This window comes from Rutilus rutilus (assembly GCF_951802725.1).
Source record: "Rutilus rutilus genome assembly, chromosome: 4".
NCBI classification, from domain to species: domain Eukaryota; kingdom Metazoa; phylum Chordata; class Actinopteri; order Cypriniformes; family Leuciscidae; genus Rutilus; species Rutilus rutilus.
In genome coordinates, this window is record NC_140212.1 from 19833243 (window position 1) to 19840139 (window position 6897).

A 6897-nucleotide genomic window follows, 5' to 3' on the forward strand; every position below is an offset into this window, starting at 1 on the left:
AATCATATTGTAATGATTATTATATCAACTGATAACTGATAACGTATAATGTGATAAAGATTGTTGACCATAATGTCCGGCCCTACCCTTCTTACCACACACCCTCCTGAATGTCTCTACTTTCGAATGCATCCATGTGCATGTATGACCATTCCCATTCATTCATTCCTACATAAACTAGCTCTCAATGTCACACTTAACAAACCTTGACACACTCACAGTAAATGAATGGATCGACTTAACCAGTTACATACATTTTTACAATCTTGATGCAGGATACTGACACCGCTACAAAGAGGGAGATTGCACTTAAATGTCTCATCCTTTACATGGGAGAAGCAGTGGAGGACCTCATCAAAGATTTCCTGGTAAGACAAGATTACTTTAAAGATGTGAAAATGTTAGATAATGCCTGGCTCACACTACAGGAGTTTTAGGCCACATTTACACATAGCCGGGTATTTAGAGAAACAAATATTTCCCCCCCTCCGTTTTCAATTACAACATCGTGTACACAACATCGTTTTCAAAAAAGTTGTCATTTACATCAACCCGCATAAATACGGCATCAAGCGCCATCATAACTATGCCAAACCTATGGGCGGCAGTGTAGGGAGAAGTAAACATAGTGGTTAATACGCTCACATAATGTGATGTTTGAGAACCTAAAACCCCGTTTCTCCCAGTTGACACGGCAACACATAACCGGCGTTTTCAGAAATCTCCACTTTGGCGGGAGTTTTTAGAAATAATCGTTTTCTGTGATAAAAATGGGGTTTTCGTGTAAATGAGAGGCCAAACCGCAGGGAAATAAACGTGTAAATGTGGCCTTTAAATCCTAACCGATTGTAAAATCAGGTTGCAGCACACACTTAAGGAGAATCTTTGCAGATTTTATTCCCTCAAATCTTAAACATGCTCACACTAAAAGATTTGAAAATCGCGGAGCAGCACACACTACAAAATGTTATTAAGATTATGGTGCCAGAGGAAGCGCCTCACGTGATCTCACGCAGCATATTAAGCGGAAAAGCATGTAAACACAATATCTGTCCTTCATATCAAGTCATATTTGTGAAAAGGTAGCCGTGACCAATAGACTAGACGGATTTCCGAAAAATGGCCTTCTATAAGAAGTGAGGAGCATTTATGGGTGCAAGTCGGGAACCGGCCTACCTTACATATTTCAAGGGTGCTGAGTCCAAAAAAATGGTACCCAAGCGAAATTTTGAGTTTTTACCTTCTAATTTGCATATCAAAATGGCCGCCAAATTGCCTATCTTGCTCAGTCGTTGGACCATTTTCCCCTAGTTTTTTTGTAAGTAGGCAATCAAGATGAGGAAATTAAGTTTCTAGATCGATAGTCAAGGGTCAGAGCAAAGATATAATGGAGGCTCACTGCCTTTTTTATGTATATATATATATATATATGCAAAATACCAACTTTTAAGGTGAAATTAAGCATTATTTGTGACATTTTTTAAGGCCGACATACATATTCAATCAATATCACTCTTAAATGTTCCCAGTGTATATATGATATGTGATGTATTCCATATTACATAATAACTAAGAAAAACACCATTGCAAGTTGTCTGAGATTTCATTTTTTATGCAAATTAAGCATTTGTTCTCTAAATTCTAAGACGGGAAAAACCCAGGTGAATAGGGAAAAAAACACCATGAAACTTCCCTTGAACAGATCTACAGATCACATCTTGTTTCTGTATATTTTCTTTCATGTTTGTAGCTTAATTGCTTTGCTTTTTTCTGTAAGATTTTTAGTTCTGTAGTTCACTCCCTCTGTAAATTGTTTTTGGTAAATTGTTTTTATACCTTTCTAGTTTGGTCAGATGTAGCTTCAGTTTCACAGAGTCTGTTACACCACCAGTGATTGCAATTAAAAGAAAACCCTCAGCAATAGTCCCGAAAGCACCTGACACGCCTCCATCTTCTCGCAGATAGTGTTCTACGAGGGCAAGTGCTTCACTGGCAGGAAGCTGGAGGTGTTTGGAGACTGTGATAACTTCCAGGACCTTGGTTTCATGAACAGGGTGAACTCCATCCGCGTGGAGACCGTTGCTTGGGTGTTTCGACCGATTTCAAGGGACAGCAGTACATCCTGGAGAAAGGAGAGTATCCAGAATTCCAACGCTGGAATGCTCACAATGATCACATGGGCTCCTGCAAGCCAATCAAAATGGTGAGCGTGAAAACACAATGAAAAGTTACTGTTGTAACCACATAATGCTCATCTATCTGTTTTAAAACCTTCAATGCGTGAAAACATGACAAACAACCAATTCCAGACATAAAAAGGAATCTGCAAATACTATAATGCATTTTTACTTTGGTTACAATTATTTATGAAAAGATATATAATGCATTATAATGTACATTATTAATACATTTGCAATACATTATACATAAAGGCTTTAAGTAAAGTGTTATCGATAATTTGTTGTCATATTGCATCATTCAATTATTTAAATCAAGTGGAGTCCAGACTACAAATTGGTATTGCATTTGATTTGTTTCATTATAATTGTTTATGTAAAAATGTCTTAATTTTTGACAGTCCAATCAATCATGAGATAATTTATCACTTATAAAATGAATGGTAGCACTGAAGGTCAAGTCACAGCAAAAAATGACATTGTTCCTTAGTAATTTTTGTTTTGTTTTCCAGTATAAATATCTATATTACATTCTTAAATCAAGTATTGCTTTTAAAGAAAATGTCTCTTCTTTTAAGAATGCTTATATATTTGTACTGGAAAACAAGACAAAATTTCTGAGTAAGAAAACCGGTTTTTGAAGTGCAGAATGAAATCATTCTGTTTAACCCTCACTGTTGCAAAACTATACGTTGTTTAAAGCAATTAAATATGTTTTAATCAAATCTACATAGAGCAGAAGCTCAATATATTATTAATCGATGTGAATCCCTATTGCCACATTATTTGCATCAAGTTTAGCATTTGTAAAAGTGTTTAACTTGATTGAAAAATGTCGACTTAATGTGCAATTTAAAAGATGCACAAATGCAACAGTGTCTGATTTAATGTCATTCACACAGCAGAGCTCATAAGTCATACATGAATATCCCAAATAAAATGTCTTTCTTTCTTTCTTTCTCTCTACTGGTTTAGTTGGGTCATGTACGAAGAGCCGAACTATCGTGGCCGCATGTACATTGTGGAAAGAGGAAACTACTGCTCATTTATGGAGTGGCAAGCTGAGAATCCCAACATCCAGTCTATCCGCAAAGTGGTCAACTATTTCTAAACTTTTAAAGCAGCCTTGCTCTCTATAAAAACATAGATCAAATGATCAGAATTTTTTCCTTTTTTTTTTGTATTAATGAATTACATATAGCTATGTGCTTTTTATCCTCAATGATGAATCGGATATTTAAAAAGAATATGCAATCATCACAAATATTCTTGTTTGTTTTATTTTGTATTTGTACTGAGGCAATAAGCTAAAAATAGAGAAAGAAATAATTGTGAAAGAGTTGTTCTCATAGTTTTTTTTTCTTTTTTTTTTTCAGAATTCCAAACATTCAGTGGCATTCTGTAATAAATACACTGCAAAAAAAAGAGTATTTTTGTCTCGTTTTCCAATACAAATATCTCAACATTCTTAATTCAAGATACATAAACTTGATAAGCAAAATGGCAGAAAGTCTTGTTTTCTGAAAAATGTATGAAAATTGAGTGAGATTTCTCTTTGAATTAAATATTTTTTTTACACAAACATGATATTTTAAATAATTAGTTTCTCAAGTGAAAGTATCTTGATTTAAGTATGTATAGGCTTACATAATATGCAAGTAAATGTTGATTTTGAAATATCTATAATAATAAAAAAAAAAGATCCTTAGTCAAAATCAGCATGGATTCACCAGTAGACTATTCGTGACCATTACCTATAGCGAAGGTGAGTAAGGTATCAAAGATGGCGACATCCATACAACTAGAAAAAAATGTCGTATCACAATTGAGGAGTCCAATCAAGGTGTGACTTCATCTGTCAAATCTGAACTAGCAGCAGCTTTTATGACCGGAGGAGATAGGATTATTTGAGTCAGACACAGACCACAAAACTGACAGGAGCAGAGAAAGTGCTTCAAATAACCAAGGATATAGTTTATCGTGGTTGCCCTGTCAGATACTTCGACAGATGCATGTGGACTTGAGACGTGTTTCTCCAGTGTATAACTTACATTTGATGGTTGTGTGTTGATGGGAGTGCAGTAATTCTGACTAAAACATAAGTTTTGCTAAAATATTTATTTGAAATGTAGGTTTAATATTCTACATGTATTTATTCTACACATTTATGCATGTAGTCAAAGAACCACCTGACACAAAGTCGTGGATCATGGAATAAATTAATTTGTTACTCAAATTATCAAGCTGGTTATGCTACACTTTACATTCTAAGCAACAGCCAGTCTACAAAGGGTCTAATTTATGCTTTCTGCAAGATACAAGACATTATGTGAACCACGCCTATAATCAGCAGGTAGATTTCCAGTTCACTTGAAAGGAGGTTTACCTCAAATGTGCAACTTGGCTGGCATTTTTTGCACGCATTTTTTTATTCTACTGAGGGATCAAGCAAACAAACAAATTTAAAGGCTGCTGAGCATGATGGGTTCCAGAAAGTGTTCCTGTGTGTTTTTTATTTATTTATATATTCTGATTTGTAACCAGTAAGAGAATAAAGTTGCCCTTAACAAATCATTGTGTGTCATGCTTATGCTTATATTTTATTATTCTGTGCTGAAAGCAAAAAAAAAAGCTATTTAAGTGCCCCTCGTATTAATGCAGTAAGACAAAATGGATCAGTGAAACTGCATTAACCGATGCAAAATCTCTAAATAAAGGTATGACGGTAGCCTACTGTTTTTGTTTTCAAATGCTATCATGTACTGGTAAGGGTAATAAATGCAACAATTGTTGTAATGCTTGTCAAATTGTATGCTGATCAGCTATGAACAATGAGCGATCAATGTATGTATTTGATACAATTATTTAAAATATATTATTATTTCCATGTTTACACTGGATGTGAGTGACGCCACAAAACGAATTCACATGTATTATATTTGTGAATATATCTGCTGCAGTCTATTCTGTTAATGAGAATAAAAGCAGAAAATCAATCTTGCCTGAATAACTTTAGTAGCTTTGAAAATAAACAATTTCTTACCCGAATATGCACTAGCAAGGAGATAAACATGGCGGACTATGTACAGCGCACTCAAGGGGAGGAGCTAATGAGGCGGAATGTTTCAGTGACGTCACAGTACAGCGCGCTCAGGGCAGGAGCTAATGGTTTCTGTCGTCAGAGGCTGAATGTTTCAGTGACGTCACAGTAGAACACATGAGAATGTCTCACTCTTAACTTTCGAGATGGTCTCTTGCAGTGGTCTGAAGTAACGAATTACAAATACTAGTTAGTAGTTTAACAATTGTGTAATTTTACTTTACTTGAGTACATTTTAAGTGATGTATTGGTAGCCTACTTTTACTCCAATTTTCATTCTGTTTGTGGTCGTCAATCGTTACATGCTTGTTTTAAATTTTTATTTGTATCCATCGTGATTGGATCGAGTATCAGTCTCCTGACTGTCGTCAAATCAAATTCTGCATAGAAAACTTGAACCGCCTATACCTGCTGTTACTCCTGGCTGCTGTGAAAGTGCATTCTTCAAGGATAAGGATCAGTTCAATCGAGATATCAGCGTCCTCCTCTATGCTAAGGTATATTTCACATTTCTGCTTACTTTGATATTTATATAGGCTGGCCTATCTATAGGGCCTGACATTTGGTGTGAGGTTGGGGGTATTGCGCACAGTGTTAACTCCCTCAAGTGCCGCGTTCATAATACGGTGAATTCGCGCTCCCATATAGGCCTACTTCATAGGCTATAGAGAGACGCGCGTCACGATTTGTGTTATCAGAAACTCGGCGTTGCGTTTGAAATCCGAATTTTATTATTCTCAATTTTTTCAATCAATAGCCTACATAGCGAAAATAGCCTGCTGAATAAGCTTTTTTTTTTTTTTTTTTTTTTGACAAGAGACATTGTTATCATAGTTTGGGATCTGAATTTTAATATTTTCATAATTTGCAGAAGAATCTGCTTAAACTGTGGAATGTTATTGTCCTGATTTGCTGTAGCTACATTTAGATAACTAAATAGACAAGCTTTCAGGTTCTTGTACTGTATGTTTACTCAAATCATCTCTTTCCTTTCTCTTTCTTTCATAGTGTTTCACAGATATAAGTTGCAAAAAGTATTGTTCACTTCTAGTTCATTTTCTACATCATATCCATAATCAATATGAGTATGTCAACCATGCCCACCATTTTTGAGAGTGCAGAGCAGTCCTCATCTACTGAATTCTCAGATGAGCTCTCTACAGCCCTTGCTGCGGGGCGGTGGTGGGCGATAGTGGAAGTTTCAGAACACATATCTGAGTATCCTGAGTATACGGACCTCATCTCAGGCCAGTGGGGGGAAACAATGGAGGAAGGAGAAACAGCACCACAGGTAGCACCTGTGCCTGCTGCATCCCCCAAAGGGAGCATCTGTGCCTGCTGCGTCCCCAAAGGAAGCACCTGTGCCTGCTGCGTCCCCAAAAGAAGCACATGTGCCTGCTACGTCCCCAAAGGCAGCACCTGTGCCTGCTGCGTCCCCAAAACGAGCACCTGTGCCTGCTGCGACCCCAAAATGAGCACCTGTGCCTGCTGCGTCCCCAAAGGGAGCATCTGTGTCTGCTGCGTCCCCAAAGGGAGCACCTGTGCCTGCCGCGTCCCCAAAGGAAGCACCTGTTTCTGCTGCGTCTCCAAAGGGAGCACCTGTGCCTGCTGCGTCCCCAA

The 6897-nt window shown here is 37.0% G+C and overlaps 1 pseudogene across 1 annotated transcript; it reads left to right on the forward strand.

Annotated features, from left to right (window-relative positions):
• Positions 1 to 294: 294 nt before the first annotated feature.
• On the forward strand, positions 295 to 3518 carry LOC311289782 (gamma-crystallin N-A-like; annotated as a pseudogene). Its single transcript, XR_014630277.1, has 3 exons — positions 295 to 368; positions 1962 to 2203; positions 3133 to 3518. The product of XR_014630277.1 is annotated as a gamma-crystallin N-A-like (transcript).
• Positions 3519 to 6897: the final 3379 nt, after the last annotated feature.